The sequence below is a fragment of the Tachyglossus aculeatus genome, chromosome X2 (genome assembly GCF_015852505.1).
Source record: "Tachyglossus aculeatus isolate mTacAcu1 chromosome X2, mTacAcu1.pri, whole genome shotgun sequence".
In the NCBI taxonomy this organism is placed as follows: domain Eukaryota; kingdom Metazoa; phylum Chordata; class Mammalia; order Monotremata; family Tachyglossidae; genus Tachyglossus; species Tachyglossus aculeatus.
Window position 1 is genome coordinate 9479631 of NC_052100.1, and position 6280 is coordinate 9485910.

General features: G+C 50.6%; 1 non-coding gene across 1 annotated transcript; it reads left to right on the forward strand.

Moving 5' to 3' along the window:
* The first annotated feature begins 4549 nt into the window (after positions 1-4549).
* On the forward strand, positions 4550-4688 carry LOC119949724. Its single transcript, XR_005457265.1, has one exon. It is a non-coding gene; the product is annotated as a small nucleolar RNA SNORA7 (small nucleolar RNA).
* The last annotated feature ends 1592 nt before the right edge of the window (positions 4689-6280 follow it).

Sequence of the window (6280 nt, forward strand, 5' to 3'; positions counted from 1 at the left end):
AGGAGGAGGAGAAGGAGGAGGAATTGGAGGAGAAGGAGAAGGAGGAGTTGAAGGAGGAGGAGTTGGAGGAGGAGAAGGAGGAGGAGGAGAAGGAGGAGGAGGAGTGCTGAACTGTCTTTTCCGGACCGGTGATGGGAATTTCTGGTGCAGTGGGAAAAATGTCCCCACCGGCCTCTGGCCACCACCGCAACCTATGCCGCTGTCCAGGCCCTGCCAACCAACGTGGGTGGCAGAGGCAGGGACTGACACCGGCCTTGCCCAAAACACTGCTGTCCGATTTGAATGTTTGGGGGTTTGGGGGTTTGGGAGCAGAGCAGCACAGAACCTTGGCCATTCCAGGCCTCAGGCAGGACGCTGCCCATCCTCCCGCTCCCACCCACCACCGAGAAGGGGCCCAGCCCGTCCCTCTGGAAGAAACCGCAGCAGCCATCGCAGCAGCCATCGCAGCAGCCACAGACTATGAGAACGTTGGGGAAGTTGTGCCTCTTGGACTCTGGACTGGCCTGCCACCACAGTGAGGAGCCCCCTAATCGCTCTCTTCGTCCTAATTGTATTTTAGCTCTTATTCTTGTTACCTGGTGTTGTTTCACCATTTTGGTCCTTGGACTCTTTCCTGGCCCATTGCCTCCCCTATCTTCTGAGATTGTGAGTCCCTCGAGGGCCAGGGACTGTGTCCTTGTATTTTCTTTTCCCAGCACCGAGTACAGTATGCTGCACAAAGCAGGTGCCCAATAAATACCCATTAAATGGATGAATGTGTGTATGTGTCTGTGTGTGTCTGGGATTGTGCGTCATTGCTGGCCCTCTCTTCGCCCCTTAATTCCCTTTTGCCCTTCCTGTCCACCTCATCCTCAGTCCCCGTCTCTTTCCCTCTGTTTAAACTCTGGTTCCCTGTCTTTCTGGCTTTCCTCCTGAGACCTCTCCCCTGGAAGCATATGGCCACCAAATGAATTTGCTCAAATCTGGTCCCACTCATGTACACCCATCCTCCACAAATAGCCTACCCTTGGGGGCGGCAACCTTCTTTTGGCAGAAGAACCAAACCAAATGAGACCTTTGAGCTGTCGGCGCCTCTACGGTCGGACAATTTATAGCCATCACGTGGTACCTGGCGCCTTGTGATGATGTCGGCGCACCACGCGGCTGCTCTTCATAGCAACAGCTGTTGGTGCCAGAGGGGATGGGGACCGTGAAGGAAGGGAAGAGGAGAAGAGAAAGGTGGAAAGGGGGAGAGAAGGGTTGGGGGGGGAAGGAGCCAGCTAGGGATGGGGAGCATGGATCCCGACTCTCAGTAGGCCACAGACCTGGTAGCCCCTCTTCAGGGGCCCTGGGAGCCGGAGAGGCCTTGGCGGATCCCAGGGCCTGGACTCGCACCACTCTGACTGGAGACTCCTCTCACCCAAGGAGGGAGTTTCTGCCCCTCACGTCAGCCGGAGGGAGGGGAGTCCCCATCTCCCACATCCAACCCCTCCTTGGAGGCTCCCATGGGTTCGGCAGCTTCTCAGCTGGTCTCTTCCACAGTCTCCCCCAACCCTGACTCCCTCCTTTCCCACAGCTCTGACAAGCCAGAGTTAGTACCTGCAAGAGGAGCCGGGTGAGGAGGGAGTAGAGAGATTTGTCAGAGGACGGGGAGATGGAGACACAGAGATGGAAAGGGGAGAGAGTCACAAAGTTGTAGTAGAAAGAGCACAGGACTGGGAGACCGGATATCAGGAGACCTGGGTTCTAATCCCGGCTCTGCCGCTTGCCCGCTGTGTGACCTTGGGCAGGTCGCTTACTCTCTCTGTGCCTCGGTTTTCTCATCAATAAAATGGGAATTAAACGTGAGCCCCCGTGGGACAGGGACTGTGTTCGACCAGATTATCCTGATCATCCCAATGCTTAGCAGAGTGCTGGGTATGTAGTAAGCACTTCAACAAATACCACAATTATGTTTATTATTATTATAGGTAGAGAGAACTGAATTCATATCTGTTCTCTCCCTCCTCTTCCACTTCTTGACAGCTGGATTGGCATTCCTGGGGTCCTGAGACCCCCGTTCTCACCACCTGGAATGGGTGCCTGGAGTTTAGCTCACCCACGGGTGGCACTGGCACCTGGGATGCCTGCTGCTTTTGGCCCTTGGGTGAAGGGCTGCGTGTGTGTGTGTGTGTGTGTGTGTGTGTGTGTGTGTGTGTGTGTGTTGTGTGCCCAGTCCCCTTCCCTGCCTGTCACTGCTGCTTGCTGCAGGTAGGAGGTGGCGGGGTGGGAGGAGGGAGGTGTATGGTTGGGTTGCAGGGTGGTGGGGGGGAGGGAACAAGAGTCGCCATCTTGGGCTCAGCCCCTCTTGGGCCCACAGAGGCCCAGTGAGCCGGCTACCTCGTGCCTAGCTTCCCACCTAGCTTTCTGCCGTGGAGGCAGAGCTACTGTCCTATCCTTTCGATGACACCTACATTGGGGAGTATACAACCCGTGCCAGTTCCATCCAACGGGGCCGGTTCGTCCTCTCGGGGAGACAGTGGAGCTCTACCAAGCCAGTCCTAACCGATTATCCAATTACTCCCCTTATTCTTATTCCCCTCATCATCAGTGTGGGCAGCAGAGGGAACCCATGCTGAAGAGGAAATGGTTCTTTCGATCGATAATAATAATAATGATGATGGTATTTGTTAAGCACCTATTATGTGCCGAGCACTGTTCTAATAATGATATCTGTTAAGCGTCTATTATGTGCCAAGCCCTAAACTAAACACTGGGGTGGGTACAATGCAAAAACAGATCAGAAACAGTCCTGCCCAAAGCAGGTTCTCAAATCCTAGTAATACAGAAAGAAATGAATTGGAGGTTTCTTGGACTCTTGAGAATCTGTCAGAGAGGGCCCCCACCCAGACCCCAGGCAATGGGATGATCAGGATAATCCAGTCGAACACAGTCGAAGAGGAAATGGTTCTTTCGATCGATAATAATAATGATGGTATTTGTTAAGCACCTAATATGTGCCGAGCATAATAATGATATCTGTTAAGCGTCTATTATGTGCCAAGCCCTAAACTAAGTACTGGGGTGGATACAATGCAAAAACAGATCCGAAACAGTCACTGCCCAAAGCAGGTACTCAAATCCTAGTAATACGGAAAGAAATGAATTGGCTGTTTCTTGGACTCTTGAGAATCTGTCAGAGAGGGCCCCCACCCCCACCCCCACCCCAGGCAATCCGGGTGTTCCTTGCCAATGCCACTAGGAATTCAGTGTTTCCAACCTAGTCAGGGATGGTTGACCTCATTTCCCCCGAAGAGTTCACACCCCTGCTATCTTGCTCAAACCAAACTGGGTGAAACCAGACTGGCTAAAGGACTTTGGACTTTTACTTCACTGGTTTCCCTGCCACCAACCATGCCCCACTTTTATCTCTGTTACATACAACTTCCTGGCTCCTCTTTCTAAAACATCAATCTGGATCCCATCACTCCCCTCATCAAACACCTGCAGTGGCTTCTTCTCATTGCCTCTCGCAACAGACTGCTGCTTCCGGCCATTGGCTTCAAGGCTGTCCATCAGTTCTCTCCTTTCGTTTCTTTTTTTTTTTAATGGTATTTGTTAAGTGCTTACTATGTGTCAGGCACTCTAGTAAGTGCTGGGGTCTTGTCTCGTCTTATGCAGTCGAGTCGTCTCCAACCCCTAAATCTAAAATAATCAGCTTGGACACAGTCCATGTCCCACATTGGGCTCACAGCCTTAATCCCCACTTTACAGATGAGGTCACTGAGGCACAGAGAAGTTAAGTGACTTGCTCAAGGTCACACAGCAGATGGGTGACAGAGCCAGGATTAGAACCCAGGTCCTCTGACTCGCAGGCCCGTGCTCTTTCCACTGAGTCATGCTGCTTCCCACTGTTCTTTCCACTCTCTTCACTCACAGTACCCCAGCTCACCCTCTTCACTCCTCAATCAATTCATCGATCAGTAGTATTTATCGAGCAATTACTGTGTGCTGTTCACACTCTGTACTAAGCGCTTGGGAGAGTACACTACAACAGAGTTGTTAGACATGTTCCCTGCCCACGTCGAGTTTACAGCCCAGGTTAATCTCCTAGCTCAACCTCCCTCTCACCTCTCCTGATTTGAACCCATCGCTCCAACGCCCTGCGATCTACTTGGAACTCCCTCCCACTATCAAATGGGGCAGACCTCAGTCTTCCTGTGCTTCAAAGCCCTTCTGAAAGGCCACTTCTGCCGGGAAGCCTTCCCTGATTGACCCGCTTAGCATCTCAATAGCACCCCTCCATCAGCCACTTCTATGTACTTATCTGCTTATCGGCTTTCTATTCCCTTGTGCTTATTATTTAGGTTAATTTTCTCATGCTTGATTATCGTCTTCCCCAGTTAGATTGAAAGCTTCTCGAGGACAGAGATTGTCTTTTTCTCCTTTTATATGTTCCCCAAGTGCCCAGCAAAGTGCTCTGCCCATAGTAGGCCTCAGGCAATGCTGTTGATGTGGTTAGTGGGACACAGTGTAAATAATAATAATAGTAATAATAATAATATTTGTTAAGCTCTTACTCTGTACCAAACCCCTCTCAGGGTCGCACCTGGAGAGTTTCCAGTACTCTACCAGTCTCGACTACCGGGAAGGAGAGTCAAGCTGAGGCCTACCCATTTCATCCCTAGCTTGGGCAGTGGCTAGTGAGTGGAAGGCCATCTGCTACAAGTCAAAACTCACCTGTGCTGGGCAGCAGCGGCATGGGAGAGAGTTGAAGATGGAGACTCAAGCTTATTGCATGGAAGAAGGCAATGGTAAACCACCTCTGGATTTTTACGAAGAAAACGCTATGGATCCACTACCAAAAGGATTGCAGATGGAGGTGGGGCGTTCTGGGAGAGATGTGTCCATGGCGTCGCTGTGGATGGGAGATGACTCGACAGCATAAGACGAGACAATGTACCAAACACTATACTAAGTGCTGGGGTGATCAGTTTGGACCGAGTCCCTGTCCCACGTGGGGCTCACAGTCTAAGTAGCGGGGAGAACCAGTATTGAAACCCCCGTGGCTCCGTGGAAAAAGCACAGGCTTGGGAGTCAGAGGTCATGGGTTCAAATCCCGGCTCCGCCACTTATCAGCTGTGTGACTTTGGGCAAGTCACTGCACTTCTCTGTGCCTCAGTTACCTCATCTGTAAAATGGGGACTAAGACTGTGAGCCCCATGTGGGACAACGTGATCACCTTGTATCCTCCCCAGTGCTTAGAACAGTGCTTTGCACATAGTAAGCGCTTAACAAATGCCATCATTATTATTATTATTATTTTACAGATGAGAAAACTGAGGCACAGAGAAGCCAAGTGATTTGCCCAAGGTTACACAGCAGGCAAGTGAAAATCCAGAACCTGTATGCTTGTCTCCAAGCGATGATTATTTTTTGAGCACTTATTATGTGCAGAGCATTCTACTAAGCGCTTGGGAGAGTACAATACAATGAAGTTGGTAGGTGCAATCCCTGCCCACAAGGAGTTTACAGTCTACAGGAGGAGATAGACATTAAACTAGATTAGGGATAGGGGAAATAGCAGAGCATAAAGAGGGGAGGGCAGATTAGGGAAATAAAGAGTTGAGTCTGGGAAGACATCTTGGAAGAGGTGCAACTGTTTTCATCGACTTCACAAAAATTTTGGACTCAGTAAATCACAATGGCTTTTGGGCAGCTCTCTGCAAGTTTAGCTGTCTGGAAAAGTTTGTCAACACCATGCTTCTCACTAGGCCATATCTACCTCATTGGTTAGAAGCAGCGTGGCCTAGTGGATAGAGCACAGGCCTGGAAGTCAAAAGGATCTGGGTTCTGATGCCGACTCTGCCGCATATCTGCTGTGTGACCTTGGGCAAGTCTCTTCACTTCTCTGTGCCTCAGTTACCTCATCTGTAAAATGGGGATTAAGACTGTGAGCCCCATGTGGGACAAGGATTGTGTCCAACCTGATTTGCTTGCATCTACCCCAGTGCTTATACAGTGTCTGGCACATAGTAAGCACTTAACAAAAACCATAAAAAAAACCCCAAACAAAGCATTTTAAGGAAGCCATGTGGCCTAGTGGCTAAGGCATGGGCCTGGGAATCAAAGGATCTGGGTTCTAATCCTGGCTCCACCACTTGTTTTCTGTGTGACCTTGGGCAAGTCACCTCACTTCTCTGTGCCTCAATTACCTCGTCTGTTAAATGGGGATTAAGACTATGAGCTCCATGTGTGATCTGAACTGTTTCCATCCTGATTCGCTTGTTTCTCGCCCCGGGGCTCAGTACAGTGCCCGGCA